Source organism: Podarcis bocagei (genome assembly GCF_964188305.1).
Source record: "Podarcis bocagei genome assembly, chromosome: 4".
NCBI classification, from domain to species: Eukaryota; Metazoa; Chordata; class Lepidosauria; order Squamata; family Lacertidae; genus Podarcis; species Podarcis bocagei.
Window position 1 is genome coordinate 16,208,623 of NC_138128.1, and position 26,554 is coordinate 16,235,176.

Genomic DNA, 26,554 nt, shown 5'->3' on the forward strand with positions numbered 1-26,554 from the left:
ACGAGACCCTTAGGCAGCCGGCCAGCTCCACCCTCCTGCGCGCCTGGAACTGGGCAACCGGGGAGGGGGGCTCTGGGCGGATCTTTGCACCCTGGCGCCGCTTAAGACAGTCCTGGTCCTGGTGATGGAACCATCATTGCAGGCTAACCACATGGGCTAACAGAGTGGTTTTCAAAGTTTCTGTCCATGCAGGAGACACTCACCACACAGGTTATTGGCTGAGGAGCTCCTGTTTGTCCACTAAGACATCTTGCGAGACAGGCGTCAGACTTGCAGGATCCAGGGCTGTAAGTTTGAGGGAGCCTGTGACATAGACTGTATTTAGGCAATGTATTATCCCATTTCCATTTTTAGAAACTCAGATATATAAGCTAGGCACCATATTGCTCCTTAAACCAAGGTTGCAGTCACCAAAACTGAATGTCTAGTTGCCATTTTGGGGCAAGACGGCTCCAAAGCCTTATTTTTCAAATGATGGACTGGCTGTGATTGATTCTCAGTTAAATGTCTGGCTAGTTCAGATGATAACCTTGAGCTAAGTTAAGAACTCTTAGAACTGAAAGAAGAAAAGTCGCTTGATCCAGAGACTGTCCACATTGGCCTATTCTGACCTCTTTTTCTTAATGGTGACTGCTCCTTCTCAGGCTGCACAGAAAAAGCAATTTGTTTCCAGAAATGCATTCCTATTCTGCAAATAAAATATAATGGATAGAATTCTACAAGATGGGGTATTAGTGTGTGAAAATAGTTCAGATTCAATGATCCCCAGACGGTGGAGGCGTCAGGTGCCAAGTTGGCACCCAGGCATCTTCACTTGGTCTCAAGTGGTCAAAAGCCAGTTACAAAATGCTCCTGGCACCTGGCTAATTTCGAACACTGCCCTGTGTCCAGATATTTCCTTACCCACTATATTTTCTGTGTTTTATGCAACCTTTCTAAAAGACTCTTCTGGAAACCTAGCAGAAGTGTAGTGCCCATTTCTCTGCGACAGAATTTGGGGCGGTATTCTGACATACTTTCCCGCTGGTGCCATGGGCAAATAATGGAGAAAACAGAAGCACACATGAGCATAAGGGGTGGTGACATATGCATAGTTGCATCACATCATGCCCGCTTGTGTGAATGAAATTCAGCATGACATGGAGGTATCAAAAAGCTACAGTTCCATAACCCAACAGGAAATGAAGTATAAAAGGAAAGTTTGAAACTGGAACTGAAGTGAAAGCCAAGCAGGGAAACCTATTTGTACAACGGTAAAATGCACATACATGGCTCCACCCACTTTTGGTCTTGACCCTGCCCACCACTGGGTTGTGGCCTCTGGAAGGTTGCCTCGAAGGGAATGTGGCCCTTGGGCTGAAAACTGCCCTGCTCCCCTGTATTAATGTCATTTGTTTGAACCCTGGTATGTACCGTATTTTTCGCCCTATAGGGCGCACCGGCCCATAGGGCGCACCTAGTTTTTTTTTTGGGGGGGGGGATAAAGAGAAAAATGTTATTTCTCCCCCAGGCGTGGGGCTGGGGTGGGGGAAGCCTGAGCCCCCAGAACAGGCTGCTATCCGCAAGCCTGGGGAGCCCGCGGGAACTCCCGCTGGGCTCCCAGGGCTTGCGGATAGCTTCCTGAAGCCTGGAGAGTGAGAGGGGTCGGTGCGCACCAACGCCTCTCGCTCTCCAGGCTTCAGTGAAAGCCTGGATTTGCCCCATAGGACGCACACACATTTGCCCTTCATTTTTGGAGGGGGAAAAGTGCGTCCTATAGGGCGAAAAATACGTTAATTGGTAGCAGGGGGCCTTTTTAGTGGGTGCCTATATCTGGGAAAGTGTGCTCATATAATTTGAAGTCAAAACGGGATAAAGAGGAAAGAAGTGCTTTTAATGAACAGGCATTGCAGAATTGGAATGCCTGCTGCTCATACGAAAAATAGGGGAAAAACCCCTCTTGGAAAGTAGGTCACATTGTAAAAATGAGTTAGGCCTTGCTTCACATTTTATTGACTCTCTACTAGTTTTTCATCCAGATTGGCTTATAGTTAGCAAAAGAGTGTTTTGTCTTTTTTTGTGGTTGGTTTAAATAAAAGGTGGGTTGGAAAAGAAGCTCTTTTTTATTTGCTCTAGTTAGAGTTTCCTATTTCGAGTAATCGGAGTTTGGATTTGATATCCCGCCTTTCACTCCCTTTAAGGAGTCTCAAAGCGGCTAACATTCTCCTTTCCCTTCCTCCCCCACAACAAACACTCTGTGAGGTGAGTGAGGCTGAGAGACTTCAGAGAAGTGTGACTGGCCCAAGGTCACCCAGCAGCTGCATGTGGAGGAGCGGGGAAGCGAACCCAGTTCCCCAGATTACGAGACTACCGCTCTTAACCACTACACCACACTGGCTCTCTTGTAATGGATACCATTTTTCTTTTTCACTTTCTTTCAGTTTGGGGTTTTTCCACCATTCATTATAAATACTGCTTGAACTGCAGCCGTGAGCCTCAAATATATTCTGCGAAGGGCAAAATTCGCTCTTAGGGTTGCACATGAGGATTGTGAACAACACAGAATCCTCAAAATATAAATCCTGAAAGCACTTGCTGGTAGTTGATGATATTTGGACTATTTGTAAGTGCTCTCAGAATGATATATTAATTTATAGGTTTCATCTTCTGTTCTGGGGAACTCTGCGGTTCCTTACAAGTTCTCAACACTTCCTCAATGGAAAGATTAGTAATGATACACTAACTCCATGAAAGACAGTTTGCTCAACACTATCAGTCGACTTGTGCATTATGCAGGTGCGTGAGAGCATTGGATATGTTCACCTGTGAGGTTTATAAGGGGTGATGATGATGCCCAAGAGGTTTAGTTAATAGTCAGCATAAACTGACTTGTCATTCTTAGTTGCCAGATAAGGACTGATCAGAGAATTTATGCCAACCCATAATTTATGAAGGTCCCATTGCCAAACCATTATCTCTCATCGTTTGAGCGTGTCAGTAACTTAAACTAACTGGAGAGCCAATTGTGTGGCAAACGTGTCCTCAGAGTAAGACCAGAATAGACATTTCTAATGAATTTGTGCATTTCTGCACAAGAAGTACCGTATTTTTCTGTCTATAAGATGCCCCCCTATTTGGGGGGACTCCAGCTTAAGCAAAAATCGTGTATTTTTCTATCCGTGTATAAGACGCCCCCAATTTTTTGACATTATATTTAAGGAAAAAAACTAGTCTTATACACAGAAAAATGCGGTATATAATGACCAGAACAAAGGATATCTGATAGCGGCTGTCTTTGAGAGAGTGCTCTTGAAGACTGTTGCTTCAAAGGAGTGAAGTTTAGTCATTAACCACCAATATATAATATGTTTGGAATAGGAACAAATTACTATTAGAGGGTTTTGAATATAAGATATATAGTACCTCAAGAGAACTTTGCTATAAAGGTAGGAGTAATGGAAGAGCATTGCGTGAATCATAAGGAGCAAAAGGAAAGATTTTGAGCTGTGACCATTAGCTGGAACAAACTACCTAGACATGCATATTTTGGAACGGCATCATGTGTGGAAGTTTTTATCCAGTGGCGTGTGAGGTTATGTGCATAACTTACCTGTCTGTAGTAAACAGGCAAGAGGAAAGCATTGAGTTTCTGGCCATTATCCAGTTCAGTTTTTGAAAACTCTGTGTATTTGTGTGCTTGAGCCTTAGCCAAAGTTATTTGGCCCTAGAAAGATCATTACATAATATGATTGATGAAAGATCAGTTGAGAAATCATAACAAGAACAAGAGTTCTCCCTTCTCTTTTTTATTTTTGGAATATAAAATTTATTTTATTAATCCTTGGTGAGGGCGGTGGACAAGCTGTATAAATCAAAATAAGAGAATAAAACAACATGCTGTAAACGGAAAATCTGATAAAGCTAAGGGGAAACTGATTGATTCCTATGGATTAAATGTTTCTGGCTCTTAGCCATGTGCTTAAGAATGATGCAGAGTTTTCAAAGAATGCCTAACTCCTATTACACCCTGCATAGAACAGTTGTACATTTTTGCTTTATCTTCTGAAAGGCACATGATCCACTGCAAGTCAGTGATAGTGTCCCACAGAATGCATGTGTAAGTTGGGTCTTTGGCCTAGTAGCAGCTGCAGCTAATATAGATGTTAAAAGTTAAAATGCTGTACATATTATCAGGGAATCGCAGATTTTGACTGACTGACAATCAGGTTTAGGGTTGCCATTTTTCAAAGTGAAAATCCAGACACAAAAGTTTTTTCCTTGCAAAATCTCCCAAAACACTGTCGAATCATGAATATGTCTGGGAAATTCCAGGTGTATGGAAGCCCTAATCAACTTTTATTTTCCATGTCCGTTGCCCCACTCTCCCCTCTGACTTTGTCCTCGTCTTCATGAAGAGCATCTCCATTGTTGTTGCTCTTTCTGTTCTCATTTGTGGTACTTTGCTGTGCCACATACACAAAGGTATTGTGACCAAGGCTTGGACAGCCATGTGCCCATGAGCATTATGGGTACTGCAGCTCTTTCTCCTGCCCTGCCAAAAGATACCTACCATATGATGTCTTATATTACCATTAACTGAAATATCCCCTTCATGGATCACTGCCTTGCCGTGGTGAAGGGGCATGAATAACTCAGAAAAGCTATGAGCTATGCCGTGCAGGGCCACCCAAGATGGACAGGTCATAGTGGAGAGTTTTGACCAAATGTGATCCACCTGGAGCAGGAACCGGCAAGCCACTCCAGTATCCCTGCCAACAAAACTCCATATGGTGCTGGAGGAGACTCTTGAGAGTCCCATGGACTGCAAGAAGATCAAACCGATCCATTCTGAAGGAAATCAGCCCTGAGTGCTCACTGGAAGGACAGATCCTGAAGCTGAGGCTCCAATACTTTGGCCACTTCATGAGAAGAGAAGACTGCCTAGAAAAGACCCTGATGTTGGGAAAGATGGAGGGCACAAGGAGAAGGGGACGACAGAGGACGAGATGGTTGGATAGTGTTCTTGAAGGTACCAGCATGAGTTTGACCAAACTGCGGGAGGCAGTGGAAGACAGGAGTGCCTGGTGTGCTCTGGTCCATGGGGTCACGAAGAGTCAGACACGACTAAACAACTAAACAACAACAACTTCTCCCTGGTGACAACTACTTCTCCTTCTTCTTCTTCTTCTCCTCCTCCTCCTCCTCCTCCTCCTCCTCCTCCTCCTCCTTCTTCTTCTTCGAGCACTCATAGCCAAGTAAGACTGTCTTCCATAAACACGGTTTTAACAATGAGTCTGTAAGTGACTGTGGAGGCCTATTCTGGATCCACAGTAGGGGCATAGGTTTCTGGGCGGGAGTTGATCTTCCTGGCTTAGGGAAGGAGGTGCGATTACTCACAAGCACGCCATGACACGTGCAGTCTCTCCCCCCCCCCCCAAATCACCATTGCAAGCTGTCTGGCTCCAACTTTTCCCCTATGAAAAAATTCGCCGCCCTCCACTGTGTTTCAGTCTTGACATGATCAAACCATTCTCCTTCCCTCCTCTCCCTCCTCTCCCCTCTCTCTCACACACATTGCAAGCTGGACTTCAGTTCAATACTAATGGCGGAGTCTATATGACAGAAAGATGGTGTATAGATTTAGCTGACGAATAAGAAAGAAAATACAGTGGTGCCTCGCAAGATGAAATTAATCCGTTCCGCGAGTCTCTTCGTCTTGCGGTTTTTTCGTCTTGTGAAGCACGGCTATTAGCGGCTTAGCGGCTTTAAGAAAAAGGAAACAAACTCGCAAGAACTCGCAAGATGTTTCGTCTTGCGAAGCAAGCCCATAGGGAAATTCGTCTTGTGGAACGACTCAAAAAACGGAAAACTCTTTCGTCTTGCGCGTTTTTCGTCTTGCGAGGCATTCGTCTTGCGAGGTACCACTGTAAATGAAAAACTGCTGCTGTTATAAAGGGTTTTATAGCACAACAGTTCCTTTTATTTAAGTGGTCTTTATGTGGCTGCAGTAGTACGATTCATTTAAATTACGCACTTAATTTTAAAAGGTAATTCTGGAAAATGGTATAAACAGACAAAGCAAAATGATGGAAGGAGGTTGTTCGATAGGCACGGACTGTCTTGCGCTCTGTATGTGTCAGGATTGTATCCAGCTTCTCATACATACTCTTAGAAGCAAAATGAAACTGCAAGTAGTTCAGGAGGAAAAGGGATCCTGAATTAGTTGCTGCTTTTGGAGGGATGGCCAAGAAGACTAAATCAGAACTTTCCCCTCTTTTAAAGTGTCCGCCCCTCCATTAAAAAGAGAAAATAAAACTGCAGAGAACTGAATGTGTAAAAAGAAGAAAGAAGTTTATGGAACCAGTAAGAATGTCATTTTGTATTTCCATTAAGGGATTGTATACATTTGTAAAACATGCCAAATGTTTTACGGTTGCAGACTGCCTCGCCAGAGTGGATGCTCTGGTTATCTCTCGCTTGGACTACTGCAATGTGCTCTATGTGGGCTACCTTTGAAGGTGACCCGGAAACTACAACTAATTCAGAATGCGGCAGCTAGACTGGTGACTGGGAGCGGCCGCCAAGACCGTATAGCACTGGTCTTGAAAGACTTACACTGGCTCCCCAGTATGTTTCTGAGCACAATTCAAAGGGTTGGTGCCTTGGCCCAGTATACCTGAAGGAGCGTCTCCACCCCCATCGTTCTGCCCAGACACTGAGGTCCAGCACCGAGGGCCTTCTGGCAGTTCCCTCACTGCGAGAAGCCACGTTACAGGGAACCAGGCAGAGGGCCTTCTCGGTAGTGGCGCCTTCCCTGTGGAACGCCCTCCCTCCAGATGTCAAAGAGAAAAACAACTACCAGACTTTTAGAAGACATCTGAAGGCAGCCCTGTTCAGGGAAGTTTTTAATGTGTGACATTTTAATGTATTTATAATCTTTGTTGGAAGCCGCCCAGAGTGGCTGGGGAAACCCAGCCAGATGGGCGGGGTATAAATAATAAATCATTATTATTATTATTTGGGTAAAGTGTTTTGAATCTGGGACTCAAAGGGCTTTTAAAAAGGTCAGGTAAAGCACCACATCCAGTCTGGTTTGAGCCTATTAAGGATCAAAACCTGCTTGTAGTATTAAGCATATTTTAAATTAGTAGGCTAAATATATCCCCGGGCATCAGAGAGGCAAACTCTTCCATTTTGCCTCCCCTAATAAATCAAACAGTATTCAGACATAAATCTGTGTGCCTGTAGAACTCCGCACAGAAAGAAAGAGGTGTTTTTTTAAAAAAGTTCTTCACTCAACGACTGTTAAATGCAATCCTGTGTTAGAGGGTGTCATCCCAGGGAGAATGGAATGTGCAGAATGATAAATAATTCTCGGAATGAAATTGCCTGCATTCAAGACGGGACGCAATAAATCAAAGCCATTATCTGAGAGAGCTTCGCCAGGTGGACCCGTGGAAAGAAAAGGAATACGCATGTTCAGCATCTGAAGCACATTTGAGATTATTCTTTGCGGGGGTTGATTAGCCTCTTTTGGGGCTGATCAGTGGTGATTAGGCACATATATATTTTAAATCTGCCTTGAAATTATTGAAATATATGTTGATTCATTATCCTGTTCTAACAGGTAGGTGATAGTAAGCTTGAGTATTATGGTTTTTGCCGGTGTGTATGCTCATGTTAAGAGGCTCAGTAAATGGCAATCACACAATCTTTATAACACCATGGGATATGCAGAGGCTTTTGAATACGTGCACAGGTGTTAGCATTCAAATCTGGTTTGTATTGTATTTGCTGGCTATCGGGTCCTTTATGTTTAATTCGCGATATCACCCTTTGAAAGTGTCACATGCCACTCTGTTACACCTCTGTAGCATGGGTGGGTGGGGGCTCAGGTTCATAGCTGTCAACTTACAGATTTGAAAATAAGGGACCAGCAGCCTCGAAAATAAGGGATCAGCAGCCAAAATAAGGGATTTTCCCAGCACAGGTATGTTGGACTTCTGAGCCCCTACAAGCCAAAGGCAGAAAGCCAAACGAAGCCTCAAGTGGTGGTTCCCACAGCGCAGCAACCCGGCAAAGGGGATGCAGCAAGGAAAACCACTGTCTCCTCTCTGCTGGGAAGCGCTGAGCAAAGGCGAGTCCCCAGGCAATGCGGCTGATTTGATCGGCACAAGGCATGCAAGCTCCACCCCCCATCATTCTTACTCCTTATTGGGTGATCAGCGCAGCCAAGCAACACAGTTGGAGCCTCCCTCCTCCCTGGCTGGCAGGCAGGGAGGGAGAGGAGCTGCTTCCTTTGAAACCCGGGAAATTTAAGGGACATCATCAATCCGGGACAGCAGCGGGACACAGCGCTGGGATAAGGGACTTTCCTGCCAAATAAGGGACGGTTGACAGCTATGCACAGGTTGCTAAACTACATCTCCCTTCATCCTGTGCACAAAGTGGTTTGTGTGTCTGACCCTGTATATGTGAAGGAGGCTGAGAAAGATTTGACTAGCCCCAAGTGTCCCAGTTAACTTTGGGATAAGCAGGTTATTTATTCCAGACCCCTCACACCCAAATCGAGCACTGCAGACCTATGGAAAACAGCCACCCTGCCTTATTAGCATGGGAACTATTTCCCTGTGCTGCCAGGCTCCACAATGGCAGCGGTGTGTGGATATTTTAGCAGTCTGACTGAGGCCAATCACATGGATATCATAGAATTATAGAGCTGGAAGGTGTTAGGATATTGTTCCGTTCTACCTTTAGACCAGGCATGTGGAGTTGTTGTATGTCACATGCCTGTTTACTTCCAGCACAGTCTGCTGGGAACCGTTGTATATAGCTTTTGCCTATGCTGTTTGCTTGGACACGAAGGGAAGCAGACATGTTTTGCCTTTGTCCTGATGCTGAATAAAATGTTTGTAAATACGCTTACATATGCCTCTGTCCGCCCTTCTGTTGCAAAGAGTTCTTATCTCTGCTGGCTTGCGCGCTCAGTCTCTAAAGGTCTCTGAGGCTTGAGTTGCAGTTTTGATCCTGTTCTGAGAACCGGAGTTTGTCCAGCTGGGGACCAGTGGGCTGGAGCCAGCTGGGGGCCTGCCAATTGCCCCTGTCTCCCCGGATGCATCCCAACAGAAGGGACCCCAATGTCCAACCCCATGCACTGCAGGAATCTCAACTAAAGCATCCATAACAGACGGCCACCCAACCTTTTCTTGAAAGTCTCCAAGGAAGGAGTGTCCACCACTTCTCGTGGGAGCCTGTTCCACTTAATGTCAGACAGTTCTTCGTGGTGTTTAGTTGGCACCTCCTTCATTGTAACCTGAAGCCAATGGTTCGGGTCCTACCCTCCAGAGCAGGAGAAAAAAAACTACACTACACTACACATTTACAGCAGTAGCATACTACTTCACATGGTTATGGTGCTGAGAGTGGTCAGGAAACCCCAGCTCCTCTCACAAAGCTCCTAGGAAAATAGATTGATTGCTAAACCGCTTTTGAGATTTTGTTAGCTCCGTAAGGGGAATGGGGAGTCTCCTAGCAACTCTCAGCATCCTGAGCAAACTACCCTCTCTGAATTTCTTTGGAGGGAGCCATGCCTGTTTAAAGTGGTGTGATACTGCTTTAAATGTATAGTGCAGATGTTTCTCCCATGTCAACATGGGGTGTGTGTGTGTTTTTCCGTCAAACGAAAACACCCTTCCAGGTGTTCTTTAACTAGCAAGAAAGATGGGATTTATTTATTTTTTAAGCCAGGAAAAATAAGGAGGGAGTTAACATAAAGGGCAGAACTCAGGTCTGATGGTAGAATGAAGCAACGTCAGGAGGCATTGGGGACTGCATAAACTGAAGTTGTGCGTATGTGCTTGCGCGTGTGCATGCAGCCCATTGCGCTTCATACCACTGACGACCCAAAGGGACCATTATTAAAAATAAATCACTGCCTTGCTTTCCTACATGGGTGCAGGTGAAACCATGCCTTCTGTGTCTGTAATCTTTTATTTGCCATTGCAATGAAGGGCTTCAAAATACCTTATTGGCTCCTGAAATTTCATCACTTATAGCCAATTATACGGATGCTACTCTTCGGCGGAGTTGCATAATCCCTTACAGTAATAGCCCCTTTCGCTGATTGCTCCCCTGCCTGGATGTAAATGAGAAACACTGCATAGATCAACTGGAGCTGTAATCCAGGTCTGTGAAGTGGAACTGGGTCAGTGATTAGCATTTGATATATACAGGTCAGCGATTATTGGAGCCAGTGTGTCAGCTATGTTATCGGCCTCCCATTGGTATGCCTCTGAAGCTGAGGAAAAGAACCCCTGGCTATATGGGCACATAGCTTTTCTTTTCTTTCTTATTTTTGGAGATGGGGAAATGTTCCAAGTGTAGCTAGCTTGAAGCATATAACATGGCACTTAAGAAAGGGTCAAAGGAAGATGTGCCTAGGGTGTTTTTCACTTTGACAAAAGCCCAGTGTGAATCTTTGTCCTTAGCTGATAAAAAAAATGGGTCGGCAGAACCACTGCATGGATAGTTTATTAGGATCAAAGTGAATGGAGCAAACCTCACAGTTGTGGGAAGCTGTGTATTTGCACATGGGGTTGAGTGATGTGGTTGAGCATGGGCATTACGTTGCCTTCAGCTCACTTTTACTCTGGTTAGACCCATTGAAATTAATGGACGTGGTGAGCTTGGACCTATTATTTTCCAGGGGTCTACTCTGAATAAAAGTTAATTGGCTGCAACCCATTGCTATGTAGTGTTGGAGCTCCTGGAAGGCTTTTCATCCTAGCTTCCCATAAGCCGTAGGCCTAGGTTTCCAGATGTTGTTGGACTCTCATCTGCTCTGGTCAGCATGACCCCTAGTCAGGGATGAGGAGAGTGCCATTGTTTGTTTACTGCATTTATATACAGACACACCTCAGGTTAAAGTAGCTTCAAGTTAAGTATTTTCAGGTTGCGCTCCGCGGCGACCCGGAAGTAACAGAGCACGTTACTTCCGGGTTTCGCCGCTTGCGCATGCACAGATGCTCAAAATGACATTACGTGCATGTGCGAAAGCGGCGAAACGTGACCCATGCACGCGCAGACGCGTGTTACGTTTACTTCAGGATGCGAACGGGGCTCTGGAACGGATCCCGTTCGTATCCAGAGGTACCACAGTACAGTGGTACCACTAGTTACGGACTTAATTCTTTCCAGAGGTCCGTTCTTAACCTGAAACTGTTCTTAACTAGAGGCATGCTTTCGCTAATGGGGCCTCTTGCTGCTACTGCACCAGCGGCATACGATTTCCATTCTCATACTGAGGAAAAGTTCTTAACTCAAGGTAACTCTTCCAGGTTAGTGGAGTTTGTAACCTGAAGCATTTGTAACCTGAGGCGTTTGTAACTCGAGGTACCACTGTATTGCCTTTCTGTCCAAAGTGGTTTACAATTCTTAAAACACTGAAGCAAGTAAACGATATACAATGTAAATTTGTCAGGGGAGCACAGTTCAACTGGAACCGGCTCTGTTGTCTTTGCCTCCTTTCCTCCCTCTCTCCTCCTTCTCCAGCAACATATAGAGGGCCATAGGTTTCCCATCTGTGCCTCAGGCATAATTTGTATTGACCACTGAACTTTTGTTTTATCTCCCCCCATCCTCCACCCTACATGTGAAAGACATTGCCTTTTCATCTTGCACCTTGCCCTTAGTATAGGAAGCTGATGCATGCACTGAGTCAGACCCTTGGTTTATCCAACTCAGTGTTGTCTGGTCAGGTGAGAAGCAACTCACTATAGTCTCATCCAGGGTTCTTTCCCAGTCCTCATGCTCATTTAGCTAGAGAAACTGAGCCTGAGAGATTCTGCTTGTGGTCTTCCACTGTTAGTCTTAGGCCCCTCTTTGCCCCATTTTAGCAAGGATATTCATTCTGGTCCAAAATTTACTTTATTGGTCTTTCTGCTGGTTCCTGGGTTTCTGGGCAGGTGGCCTTTCCATTTGATGTGCAAGTTGTGTGTGTGTGTGTTCAGGTACATGCCCACAATCCATACTCCATGCTTCTGTAAACCAAATTCCTCTGCCTGAATAAATCATGCAAACTCTAAGTAAAAAAATTAACACATGTTGACCTAGTTCTGCTTCTTCTGCCGAAGGATATGGGCAAAGAGCAGTGAGAAGCTCTGGAACCCTACTCTTTTTTTGGAAATTTGAGTCCCGTACAACCTCAGCCCCTTTTTGGATTATGGGATTTCATCAGACATTCCTCACAAATTTTTCAAGGCTACAGTGGTGCCTCGCAAGACGAAATTAATTCGTTCCGCAAGTTTTTTCTTCTTGCGAGTTTTTCGTCTTGCGAAGCACGGTTTCCCATAGGAATGCATTGAAGCAAGGGGCGGAGGGGAGAAGATCGCTTCTCCCCGTTGCCGCCCCTTGGTTCAAAAGGGGTCCGGGGACAGAGCCAACTCAAGCCATTAGTCTGCCCAGCTCAGTATTGTTGATGCTGACAGGTCTACCTGGATGTGCCATGAGGATTGAACCTCGGACCTTGGGCATGCAAAGCATGTTCTCAAAGCTACTGCTGATTCTTGATGCTTGTAAGACACCTACAAATAGGACGCAAAGGCAGTAGCTCGCTCCCATTGTTGCTCCTGAGCAACTGGTGTCCAAAAACATACTATCTTTGGAAGCTGGAGATTGTGCAAAGCCGTTGTGACTGCTAGCCATCGATAGACTTTTCTTGAGAGCCTTGAAAAATCGAGTTCATAGAAATAATAGAACTGCAGAGCTGGAAGGGAACCTGAGGATTGCAATGCAGGAACATGCAGTTGGTCCCATACAGGGATTGAACCTGCGACCCTTGGCCTTATCAGCACCACGCTCTAACCAACTGAGCTGGAGAAGGCAGAGTTCTGTGCCTGCGTTCAGTTTACCTGATTGGACAGAACCAAGAGCAATAATTCGAAAGTAGGTGGGCTAGGGACCTCCAACTAGCTGGTTGAGCACCAGGACTCTAGACCAGAGGTTCAGAGGGTAGGGGTGGGTGGCTTTCCCTAGGAATGAGTTGCCCAGGCTGAAGACCAGGGTTGTCCCTCCCACCACCTGACTTCCAAGAAGAAGGTGGAAGAAAAAGGATTGCTTTGTGGAGCCAGTGCTAAAATTTATTACTGTTGTTCTGTGTGTGTGTGTGTGTCACTAAAGCCCATGTCTAGAGTTCGTGCCTAGCCTTAAGGAGGGCTCATTTGCATCCACTAGCTACGCAGTATGGAATAGTCGTGGTAGGTGTGGGTTTGTGATATCGCTCAGCTGCTGCAGCTGAGGGGAGAGAAGCCCTTTAATAATTACTGGATTGTCAGCATGCAGTGATGGCAGGCGCAGAGGACGCACAGCAGCTGTGTGTCGCAATGGACTGTTTTGTTCACGTTCTTATTTTTCCAGTTTTGCACACCAGTTGATACTCCCCCCCCCCCTTAAAGAAAGCCCTCACAAATATTCACCATCATTTTAACGAGCCTTTCTCATAAGACACACATTTTTGTATGCAACCTTGTATGCAATGTATTTTTGCTCATGCATTGTTGAACATTAGGTTGGCTTGTATTAGAATTTAAACCCAGCAGAGTTTCTCTCCCCATCCTTAGCTGCATGGCGCTGCCGTTGCACCTGGAGAAGGGTTGTCAGAATCCATTGTGGCCGGGTGATGCCACTGGCTTGCGCCCAGGTTGGATGCTGCAAACCATTCTCCAGCTGTGGCGTCTGCCTCCATCTCACAACATGGCCTCCTCGGTAGCTCTGCCACCAACACTTAGCAGTGACATCTAAATAGTGCATTCAGACTTCTGGTTAATGCTTCCATTGTGACAGTGACTTGGTGGTAGGTACAGCTTAGCCCCATAATGCACTACACATTTAAAGCAGTACCATGCCATGGCTTCCCCCAAAGAATTCTGGGAACTGTAGTCAGTTAAGAGTGCTGAGGTTTTCCCCTCAGAGAGCTACGGTTCCCAAAGTTCCCTGAGAAGAGGGATTGAGTGTGAGAGCACTGGAAATTGTAGCTTAGCAAGGGGAATAAAAGGTAAAGGTACCCCTGACCATTAGGTCCATTCGTGGACGACTCTGGGGTTGCGACACTCATCTTGCTCTATAGGCCGAGGGATCCGGCGCTTGTCTGCAGACAGCTTCCGGTCATGTGGCCAGCATGACTAAGCCACTTTTGGCGAAACCAGAGCAGCACACGGAAATGCCATTTACCTTCCTGTCAGAACGGTACCTATTTATCTACTTGCACTTTGATGTGCTTTCGAACTGCTAGGTGGGCAGGAGCTGTGACCAAGCAACGGGAGCTCACCCTGTTGAGGGGATTTGAACTGCCGACCTTCTGATCGACAAGCTCTAGGCTCAGTGGTTTAGACCACAGCGCCACCCGTGTCCCTCAGCGAGGGGAATAGAGGTCTCCTAATAACCCTCAACACTCGTGACAAACTATCTTTCCCAGGATTCTTTGGGGTGAAGGCATGACCATTCAAAGAAGTATGGTACTGCTGCTGCTGCTGCTGCTGTTTTATATGCCACCCATCTGGCTGAGTTTCCCCAGCCACTCTGGGTGGCTTCCAACAAAATATTAAAAACACAGTGAAACATCAACCCTTAAAAATTCCCCTGAATATATACTGCAGATGGGGCATTTGTTGTAGCCACATAAGGAAATAGACTGTACCCGATATCTTCTCCATGCCACACAAATAATAAAAGCAGAGGAACCCTCTTTGGGTTATTGGTTGGCAGCCTTTTTTTAATCCCTTGCTTTCATTACTGGCCATGACATGGTCCCCAGTCTTCCAGATCTTTTTGCTAGATGCCCTATGAATTGGTTTTCGGACCGCTTTCGTTCACTGTTGACGGGATCAAGGTTGTACCCAGGCTTCATCTCTGTCTTAGGCTAAAAAAATGTGAGTTTTTATGCATTCAAAAGGTTAGGTTTCTTGCATTGAGAACCTTTTGATATTGCTACTTGTGTTATAACTAATTACAGTATGTAATAATCTGTTACAAGCCACATTACTGCGTTTTACACTCGATTGCCCCCAGGGGATAGGAAACAGAAAACGAGTACAGAAGGATGATTAGAGAGCAGGAACAGAGTGAATTTGGCTGGGGGGTGATTCTGCACACTGTATACTACAGAAGCCTTGGCATGGCCTACGATTCTTCATCATCTTCTTTTTCTTTTTGCATAGTCTATTTTTAAAAAGCTTGGCTGGCTATTTTTAAAATGCAGCGGTGCTGGCCATGCTATCTAAGGGTTCAGCCCTTGCACCATCCTCTCAAACCAGGAACGTTGAGTTTCATAACAGAGCAGCCAAGGCTATTTTTAGCTTTGCTGGAAGTGGCTGAGAGTAACTGACATTCTCCTGGTCTCCAAGGCTTTGCTCTCTAGATAGGGCTGCATGCTCTTCCTTAGAGCAGTTCACGTTTTGAAAACGACTGGTGATCACTTATTGCCCACCCACCATTCCCTGGACTGGATCAGCCTTTAGGTGGTGCATGCTGCGGTATAGGAGCTGGAGCCACTGGGGTCGTGGCTGGGGTGTCTCGTGCTGCAGGAATCAAACTAGGTGTTCCCAGTGGCTGTGATCCCTCATGGGACCAAAGGCATGGGAATGAACAGCAGGCACTGGGGACTCTCTCCTGGGTATAATTCTCCAGAATTGAAGGAGTCAGGCGATTGCTAAGCACACAAGGACCTTTCCTGGTGAGTGGGAGCAGCCGAGACCACATAACACTGGTCTTGAAAGACCTACATTGGCTCCCAGTACGTTTCCGAGCACATTCAAAGTGTTGGTGCTGACCTTTAAAGCCCTAAACAGCCTCGGCCCAGTATACCTGAAGGAGCGTCTCCATCCCCATTGTTCTGCCCGGACACTGAGGTCCAGCGCCGAGGGCCTTCTGGTGGTTCCCTCAGTGCGAGAAGCCAAGTTACAGGGAACCAGGCAGAGGGCCTTCTCGGTAGTGGCACCCGCCTTGTGGAACGCCCTCCCACCAGATGTCAAAGAGAAAAACATCTACCAGACTTTTAGAAGACATCTGAAGGCAGCCCTGTTTAGGGAAGCTTTTAATGTTTAATAGACTATTATATTTTAATGTTTTGTTGGAAGCCGCTCAGAGTGGGCAGGGTATAAATAATAATAATAAAAATAAAAATTATTATTATTATTATTATTATTATTATTATTATTATTATTATTATTATTATTATTATTATCCTGGCCTGCACCATACACATCTGGGCTTGCAGCTGCTGTTCTGAGTTTCCTGTTGCTAAGGAAAATCGTTTGGCTACTGACTCCCATTCTGCCAGACATGGTTCTCAGGCTTTCACCTTGTCTGCCACTGATAACCTGTCTATTGCAAAGCCTTCTGGGGAATGCTATAGGTTGCACTCTCGGCTCATGAGAAACGCTAGCCAGGCTGCTTGCATTTAAGTCCTCTACAGCAGTGTTCCCCAACCTTGGGCCTCCAGCTGTTTTTGGACTACAGTTCCCATCATCCCTGACCACTGGTCTTGCGAGCTAGGGATTATGGGAGTTGTAGTCCAAAAACAGCTGGAGGCCCAAGGTTGGGGAACACTGCTCTACAGCACATGCAGAGACTGCCTTCTTGACTGTTGGACCCAGTATGGGTCTCGTCTCCTCATTCTGCCAGAGCCTGTCTTTGCATGTAGGGGACGTTCCTAACTCACCAAGGATTTGACACTCATCAGCTGCCCTCATCTGGTTTAGCCGGCCAGGGTGTATGGGGTGTTAGGAGAGAGGTAGTGGACACATCATGCTCTTCTGGGGTAGTTTGTCCACCTTTGGTCCCCACCTGACACACAGCTCTCACCTTTGGCTCCTAGAAGCTGTCAGCATGTGACAGCATAGGCGCCGACTCCATGGGGCTTGAGGGGGCTCAAGCCCCCTCAAAAAAATTTTGGGGGGGGCTCAGCCCCCCCAATAATCTCGGGCGGGCGCCCTTTCAGCAGAGCGCCGCCGCCGTCCCCCGCCTCCTCCTCACCTGCTCCTTCGCCAGCCAGCCAGCCGCGCGCCCTAATCGGAGGCACTGCCGGAAATCCCGCGAGAACAGGGGAATCCCGACTGGCCACACCTCCCAGCCAGCCAATCGGCTGGCTGGGGGGCGTGGCTTGCCCTATTTAGGGCCGGAGCCACTTTATTTGCATATTCATGAGCTTATTTATTATTCATGAGCTTTCCCGGGGCCCCCCAATATTTTTTCTAAGTCCGCGTCCCTGTGTGACAGCAGCCACACACCTTGCTCCACAGTCTTGGACGTAGGTCTTTGCTGTGACCTCTGATATGCCTGCAAGTTTAAGAGGTGAAACACAGATTAACACAGATTGAAGTTAAGTAAAGGGTTGTTGTTTATGGGGTGGTATATCATGAGACAATGTTGAATCTGACATTGCTTATGACCGAATGCCAAGGTAGGTCTTTTCTGCTGAAAAATATTTGTATTTGAAAGCATGACCTGGAAAGGAGCTTGAGATCTCTTGCTTCAGTAAGCAACTTGCAGGTGCAAAACTCTTTCTACCCCCGTAAGCCTGAACGGAGACTTTAATTACTGCTTCTCGTAAGCACAACACAAAATAATGTAATAGAACTGCCAAAGTGTCCTTTCCTTTTAATCTGGCAGTGACATTAGCTGACTTGAAGTCTATTTATAAACTGTGCTGCATGGGCACTTATATATTTCAGCTGAATTTAATTTGCTGTTAACACAGTAAAATAAGGATGTACAAGTTGAGGCCCCATGAGGAGTCGGCGGCGGCGGGTTTCAGAAACTCGGTGATGTGGCAGGTAGTGGTGGGAGAACCATGGGAATGGTCATATATGAATATATATCCTAATATATACAATAATAATATATGCATTCTAATGCGCAGTTGACCCCAGCGTATGCATTTTTGCAGGCAATACTTGACTGGAGAACTGGGACGCGGGTGGCGTTGTGGTCTAAACCACAGAGCCTAGGGCTTGCCGATCAGAAGGTTGGCGGTTCGAATCCCCACGATGGGGTGAGCTCCCGTTGCTCTGTCCCTGCTCCTGCCAACCTAGCAGTTCAAAAGCACGTCAAAATGCAAGTAGATAAATAGGTACTGTTCCGGTGGGAAGGTAAACAGTGTTTCCATGCGCTGCTCTGGTTCGCCAGAAGCGGCTTAGTCATTTTTTCTATATTGTTTGTTGGTATGTTTGCTATGTGATTCTCTATTTTATGTTTGAAAACTGAATAAAATTTTTTTTAAAAAGAAGCGGCTTAGTCATGCTGGCCACATGATCTGGAAGCTGAATGCTGGCTCCCTCGGCCAATAAAGCGAGATGAGCGCCACAACCCCAGAGTTGTCCGCGGCTGGACCTAATGGTCAGGGGTCCCTTTACCTTTACCTCTATGCATTTTTGCAGGCAATACTTGACTGGAGAACTGCACTGCAAAATTCATAGTGGTTAGAATCATGGAGTGCTGTGTTTGGATTCATGTCTTTCCCTCAAGAAAGTGTGAATTTGATAGGTTCAACTTTAAATGTGACCTGAATTTCAATTTTTCTTGCATCTCAAACCAAGAACACTTTGGAAGCAGCGGAGGGAACCTTGCAACCAGAGCCATAGAGCAGGGGTCAGCAAACTTTTTCAGCAGGGGGCTGGTCCACTGTCCCTCAAACCTTGTGGTCTAGACTGTATTTTGGAAAAATAAAAAATAAATGAACAAATCCCTATGCCCCACAAATAACCCAGAGATGCCATAGATTACAGTGTTACCTCGGGTTAAGAACTTAATTCGTTCTGGAGGTCCATTCTTAACCTGAAACTGTTCTTAACCTGAGGTACCACTTTAGCTAATGGGGCCTCTCTATGCTGCTGCGCGATTTCTGTTCTCATCCTGAAGCAAAGTTCTTAACCCGAGGTACTGTTTCTGGGTTAGCGGAGTCTGTAACCTAAAGCGTCTGTAGTCCAAGGTACCACTGTATATGGAGCCAGTCTGGGATATGTATGGGATATGTTTTTCTCTTCCTCTTCATCTCCTTGCTTAGAGGAGGGGTGAATTTGCCCCTCTTGGGCAGCTAGGCAAATGAGGAGGCTGCTTTGATGGGGGACAGGGAGCAGTTTCAAGGGGTTGGAAGATAGAGCTCTGTGTGCCACAAAGCCTGCCCTGGGCTCTTCTTTCCAGCTGGCCTGCTGCCCTCAAACACAGTGGAGGGCTGCCCTATTACTTGTGTTGAAATAAGAGCCAGCTCCCAGTCTGGTTGCTTCTATATGTGGGCAGGGGGCATCTTGTCAGTCACCTCAGGTAGACTGACAATTTTCTCCTTTGTACATTCTCTACAATGTGTATATTTCAACCAATGCATGAAGGTCAGGCAAAGAGAGCATACCGTATTTTCTGCTCTATAAGATGCACCAGACCATAAGACACACCTAGTTTTTGGAGGAGGAAAACAAGAAAAAACATATTCTGAATCTCAGAAGCCAGAACAGCAAGAGGGATCGCTGCGCAGCGAAAGCAGCGATCCCTCTTGCTGTTCTGGCTTCTGGGATAGCTGCGCAGCCTGCATTCGCTCCATAAGACTCACACACATTTCCCCTTACTTTTTAGGAGGGAAAAAGTGAGTCTTATAGAGCAAAAAATACAGTAATTTACGATGTGCAGAAAAGAACAACTAAATGCTATCCCAATACTCTGGATCAATTTTTCCTTTTCCTTTTCTTTTTTTTTTGGGGGGGGGGAACCTGTCAATCAAAGGTTTTAACAGTTCAATATTAAGGTTTCCACCTAACTTCTTTCTGAATGCCAGGACATTCCAATAGCTGGTCGTTGAAATAGATCGATGCCACACTCAACTCAAAGCTATCTAACCCAATCACTCTTGGAAATTAGAGGAGTGGGTTTGTGGTTAAAGAGACAAAGTGTGGTGCTGCTTGATCCCTGAATTACCTGTGAAAGAAAGTAAGTAAGGCAATTGCTGCATAGGACATTTCTGCTGGGAGCAACTTCTGATTTCTCCTACATGTGGAAATATCCTAGTGGCTATTTCTCATCTTGCTGAGAGGCAGCTGGCTCTGTCCCCAGCTTTAGAGTCTTCCTAAGTGAGTGCTGACATAGTGCACCACAAGGACCTCAGGAGTCGTGCCGGGTCATTCAAGGTCTAGCAAGTCCAGTCCCTCTCAGATTAAGGACTCCCTAAGCTTCTGTTGAAACCATGTACAGCTCAGCTCAGAGTCTATCATTACATGCCGTCTGCCAAGGATCTCCATCTAATAAAAACCTGTTCTATCTACACTTGCAAGTGTGACTAGAATGAGTAAAAAAATAAAAAAATCAAAAGGCACCCCCCTCTTAATTTTAAGAACACATTTTTCATGAGGAACCACCTCTGTCTTCTTGTATGGCATCAAGTGTTTGGAAGGGCTTAATCTTTAACGTGTGAAAGCTCTTCCAGGCTTCTGATCACATCCCAATCAAATGCAGATGTGTGTGTGTTTTCTGACTATGATTTGGCTGCATAAGTTATGCCTCCAGACACACTCAATAGTTTGTGAGCTTCTGCTTTCTTTTCTCTCCCCCCCCCCCTTCTCTTAAAAGTTACCACTTTATATTATTAAACATGGAGACGCGGGTGGTGCTGTGGTCTAATCTACTGGGCCTATTGGGCTTGCCGATCGGAAGGTCGGCAGTTGAATCCACATGTCGGGGTGAGCACACCAGTGTAAGTAGATAAATAGGTACCACTGCGGCAGGAAGGTAAACTGCATTTCCATGCGCTCTGGTTTCCATCACGGTCTTCCATTGCGCCAGAAGTGGTTTATTCATGTTGGCCACATGTCCCAGAACGTTATCTGTGGACAAACGCCGGCTCCCTCAGACTAAAAGCAAGATGAGCGCCGCACCCCATAGTGGCCTTTCACTGGACTTAACCGTCCAGGGGTCCTTTACTTTTACCGTTTACCTATGTTATTAAACAGTGTTCTTCCTTTTTGCATTTTTAATTTGACTGCAAAATAAAATTATGTCTCTGTGTGTATCTATCTATCATCTATTTTTGCACATAGAATTTTATTTTGCGAGATATATATGCAGATAGGTAGATAGGTCCCAAATTTCATTATTTAATCTACTGGCTGTATGTATTCGAAATTGTATTCAGTCATTCGTCTCCTTAGTAATGAAGCTTTCCTGGAGATACTGATAGTAGCTGTCAGCTTGTTCTGCTGCTCAGCCTCTGTCAGGTGCTGCAACTCTTGAAGCAGAAGCCTTGCCAATCAGAGATTGTGCAATCAATATTAATGACAAACAAAACAAAACAAAATAAAGTCATGTAAATGCAAATTAAGTAGGTAGAATGCCCACTGATTATAATTTTTTCTTAATTAAGACCATTACATAGTATGCTTAATTGTGTACAGCCACATTGTACATTTGTGATTTTTTTGTGCTTTGCATATTTCTTTTCTAAAAAATATGCATATTTACACACACGTTTTCTCTGCCCCGTTGCTCACTCTGTGAACCCTTTGCCCAACACCTTTCACTTTATTTTCTGAATTTGTCTGCTCAGTCAATAATCACCTCTCTTCTATTCTGCCACCCTGCTTTTCACCTGTTTTCACCTTCGTATCCATTTCTTCTTCTCCCCACCCCATTTCTGCACTCCCTCTTGCATGCAGACCACCCTCACGTTAACCTCCTGCACCTTCTCTTCTCATCTTCATTTCTTCCTCCCCACTGATGCTATCTTCGTCCTGCAACCATTGTTACACACTTTGCGGGAGGGGCACATTGCACTTCTATAAATAAGGAGCTATTTCAGAAACTGTCAGCCAAGTGCCATGTCACTTCCTTGGGTTTCCAAGATGAATCTTAAGTAAAGGTAAAGCCCCCTAAGCCGCCTGCCCAGATACATACAATCAAAACGGCCCTGTGTTCAGTGGTAGCCACAGCACACAATTTCCCCACTGAAGTCCCATCAGAAATTGCATACAGAAAATGTGGAATTAGATAACAGGATATTGATGCAGACTCTCCTGCCATCCTCCAACTCTCAGCGGTTGGAGGACGGATGGTGGCTAACAGATTGAGGTTGAATCCTGACAAGGCAGAAGTACTGTTTTTGGGGGACAGGAGACGGGCAGGTGTGGAGGACTCCCTGGTCCTGAATGGGAGCAGCCTGGGAGTCATTTTGGACTCACAGCTGTCTATTGAGGCGCAGGCCACTTCTGTGTCCAGGGCAGTTGTCTACCAGCTCCATCTGGTACGCAGGCTGAGACCCTACCTGCCTGCGGACTGTCTCGCCAGAGTGGTGCATGCTCTGGTTATCTCTCACTTGGACTACTGCAATGCGCTCTATGTGGGGCTACCTTTGAAGGTGATCTGGAAACTACAACTAATCCAGAATGCGGCAGCTAGACTGGTGACTGGGAGCGGCCGCCGAGACCACATAACACCTGTGTTGAAAGACCTATACTGGCTCCCAGTACGTTTCCGAGCACAATTCAAAGGATTGGTGCTGACCTTTAAAGCCCTAAAGGCCTCGGTCCAGTATACCTGAAGGAGCGTCTCCATCCCCATCGTTCTGCCCAGACACTGAGGTCCAGTGCCGAGGGCCTTCTGGCGGTTCCCTCACTGTGAGAAGTGAGGTTATAGGGAACCAGGCAGAGGGCCTTCTCGGTAGTGGCGCCTGCCCTGTGGAACGCCCTCCCTCCAGATGTCAAAGTGAAAAACAACTACCAGACTTTTAGAAGACATCTGAAGGCAGCCCTGTTTAGGGAAGCTTTTAATGTTTAATAGACTATTGTATTTTAATATTTTGTTGAAAGTCGCCCAGAGTTGGCTGGGGAAACCCAGCCAGATGGGCGAGGTATAAATAATAAATTCTCCTCCTCCTCCTCCTCCTCCTCCTCCTCCTCCTCCTCCTCCTCCTTCTTCTTCTTCTTCTTCTTCTTCTTCTTCACCACTTTGGGCTGTATTTGGACCAGTACCAAGAGATTATTGTTATTATGATTATTTTCTGCAGTTCATATTGTAGCTTGACTTGAAAGTCTCAGCTGGTTTCAGATGACATCAGCTTGAAGGGAGGGGGTACCTTTTTATTAAAAAGTGTGGGGGGGGGAGAGACTTGCAAACTCAGCAAAGATATATTTCATTTTTGCAGACTCGTTTTTCAAAACAGAATCTGACTTGGGTGTTCACAAGCCGCTCTCGTCTCATACATTACTGCATTACTCATCATAGTGAGAGGCATCACTATTTGATAGGATTTCTCTCTCGCTTAATCACTGTTGAATGTGATTTTCTGTAGGAACACCAAAACAAAAGCCCGTGGGGGATTTTTTTTATTTAAAAAAATCCCCAGCTGGGCTTTTGTATAATTTTATATACATTGTATTGGCTAGGCTTTTGGCATCTGTAAACAGCTGCATCTGGGCACTCGTGGAAGAGTTCTATTGAAAATAATGAACCAATGCCAGATATTTAAGTACGAGACTGTCAATTCTTAGCCATGCAGGTAGTAAATGACCAGTTTCCTGATCACTTGTGATGAGTAAGAATGTCCTACAAGGTGATTTAAGCAAGCGTACTGTATCAAAAGTAAACATGCTTTCAAGCTACTCTTGGTCATTGTTTTTAAAGGGGCACAAGGTTCAGAACCTTTAATTTCTTACCTGGCTTGTTCATGATCACTGTGTTTTCACCCAAACCTGTGCTAAAGAATGAGTGCTATGATAGGAAAAAGAAACCACTGAAAACACAGCTGAATCAGTGGGAATCCAGAACAGCATTTTTATAAACTGGTTGCCCTCTGTTGTAAGTTTGATTGACAGTGACATTTATAAGCTAACGGAGGCACTTGTACAACTGGGAGAACGGGCTAAACAGGTGAGGAAAGTGGCTGATGGATGAGACTTCTAAGAGGAAATTGCACACACTGAATTCTTATTTTTTTTCTAAAGATACATGTTCCAGTCACTAAATATAACATAGATAACAAAGAAAGTTCAACACTGCTACGGCTCTCAGTGTGCCTAACACACTTCAGAGTGCCTAGCATTTTTTAAAAAAAACTCAATATGCTGAAAATACAACAAATAATGAGGTAACATTTCCCTCCCTACAGGAAATGATAAATATCTTATTACAATACAATATTTAACCACTGTAAACAACATTATTTGGGTTCCAACTGTGGCTGTTGACTCCATTGGCATTTTTTGAACTCATTCAGAGACACCAGTTTCATTGAATTTAAACTCAACGTGGCAGAAAGAACGAGGGAAAAGGGGGTGGCAGAAAGACAGAGAAAGGGGGACACTCTAATCACGTTTGGTTTTGATCCTACCCGCTGTTTACTTCAGTGCTGCCCACTGGCTGGTCTGCGGCCCCTGGTATATTACGTCTGGTGGAATGTGGCCCTCAATAGAGAGAAGCTTCCTCCTTTGTGTGAGCTGGGCTGCAATGGGCAGGACTAAGAATACAGGGAATTATGTTAGCAAGCTATACAGTTTTTAAAAATGTGAAATCAAGCACACCTGAGCAAGCATTAGAAGAGGCCACTCTTAAAATAGATTTTTTTTTTTTGCCTACATTCGGGAAAAAGTTGACGTGAGAAAGTTGTCAGGCCTCATATCGTAAGGTCGTGCCAATTCACCTATTCTGTTGAAGTGACTCTGTCACCAGAGATTCAGTTTGCGATAATGAAGGCATTCTGTGGCAAGAAGCAGGAAGCTGTGCTTCTATTCAGCTCTTATCTGACCTCACTTTGCCTCTTCATGCTGACTGACCACATCTGATTTCAAAGGGGATGAGTGCTGCTTCTGACATCATTGCCTCGCCCACAATATTTGATTCACTTGCTGAAGAGCAGGGGGAGAGGAAAGGAATTGGGGCGAGGAAGCAGATTTTTAAAATAAAAAAACAACAACCCTGAGAGTATCCCTGTGTCTGGCAGATAACACATTTTGAACACATAGGAATATTGCTGTGATTTTGCCCTTGTAGAAGAGAGTTCTGCAGAGGGCGAATTAATATGACAGGCCTGCACCCCAGCACACTTGCAGAGAAATGTTGTTTCTTGATAATTTGTTATAGGCAGAATTAGCCCATTTTGTTTTGTTTTCTTCTATAATTTTTTTATTAAATATTCTGTTTTACATTTTAGAATATTCATTTAAACAACCTTGAAATATCAGTGACTTCCCTTCTTCTTACAGATAGGTAGCCGTGTTGGTCTGCCATAGTCAAAATAAAAAAATTCCTTCCAGTAGCACCTTAAAGACCAACTAAGTTAGTTCTTGGTATGAGCTTTCGTGTGCATGCACACTTCTTCAGATACACAGATACAGTGTATCTGAAGAAGTGTGCATGCACACGAAAGCTCATACCAAGAACTAACTTAGTTGGTCTTTAAGGTGCTACTGGAAGGAATTTTTTTATTTTCCCTTCTTCTGTTTCCATGGTTCTTTTTGCAAAACATAAATCCCTCCATAATTTACATAAACCAAACCATTCAGTATTCCATTATTATATCCATCTAAACGTATTTACGTTGGCAGCATTAAGATAAATTCAAGTGTACACAATGCCCCCCATATATTCAACAAACATTTTCCAATCTTCTTTAAACGTATGTTCTTCTTGTTCTCTTATTCTGTATGTCAGATCCACAAACTGTGCAGTTTAAGTTGCCGTTCTTCTTTAGTTGGGACCTTATTCTGGTCCCAGAATTAGCCCATTTTGAAGTCCACTGTCAGGACTTGAGCTCTGGGAAGTGATTCAGTGGGAGTTAGGAATTGTGCCAGGTGAAAATCTGACGAGGGCTTGGAGGGTCAAGCCAGAAGACAAAGCCAGGAGCAGGGATTCGCAACACTGTATGCCCTGTATGCCCACATCTGCCCCCAGAAGCTTTCTGTAGCACCCACAGAGTCCCCTCACCTGTTGAAGAAACATTCTGTTGTAGCCACTAGAATAGGTTGCAGTGTGGGCTTGATTCCTACGTATTTGTGTGTGGTGCCTGTCACAAATTCTCCAGGTTGCAAATGTGGCCATGGGCCCTCAAAAGTTGGTGACCTGTACAAAGGATTAAACTGAGGTGTTGGGCAGTCTGGAGCCAGGAATGGCTATAGATGCTGAGACATATTTCTAGCGTCCTCGGAAAGCAGAGCCCACCCTGCTGAGGACAGCCACTGGCCATCCAGCTAGATAGATAGATAGATACAGTGGTGCCTCGCAAGACGAAATTAATTCGTTCCGCAAGTTTTTTCTTCTTGCGAGTTTTTCGTCTTGCGATGCACAGTTTCCCATAGGAATGCATTGAAAATCAATTAATGCGTTCCTAGGGAAACCGCCTTCAGACCAGGTCCGGGGACAGTCTGTCCCCCGACCTCTTCTGAAGGCTGGGGGGGGGGGGGGGGACAAGGGCTTTTCTTCCCACCCCCAGCCTTCAGAAGGCTGTTCTGAAGGCTGGTGGTGGGAAGAAAAGCCCTTCTTCCCACCTCCCGCCCCGCAAGCTCCGGGGACAGGAGGGCTTTGCTGCCGACCGCCAGCATTTTAAAAGCCC

At 45.4% G+C, this 26,554-nt stretch overlaps 1 protein-coding gene and 1 long non-coding RNA gene across 7 annotated transcripts in view; one reads left to right on the plus strand and one right to left on the minus strand.

The window, feature by feature from the left end:
- TNIK (TRAF2 and NCK interacting kinase) overlaps positions 1-26,554 on the plus strand; it is a 297,411-nt gene that overhangs the window by 93,333 nt on the left and 177,524 nt on the right. The window lies entirely within an intron of this gene.
- LOC308585223 overlaps positions 5,644-26,554 on the minus strand; it is a 42,966-nt gene continuing 22,055 nt past the window's right edge. The window contains exon 2 of the long non-coding RNA XR_014007169.1: positions 5,644-5,773. This is a non-coding gene — a long non-coding RNA (uncharacterized lncRNA). The remainder of the gene's footprint in view (positions 5,774-26,554) is intronic.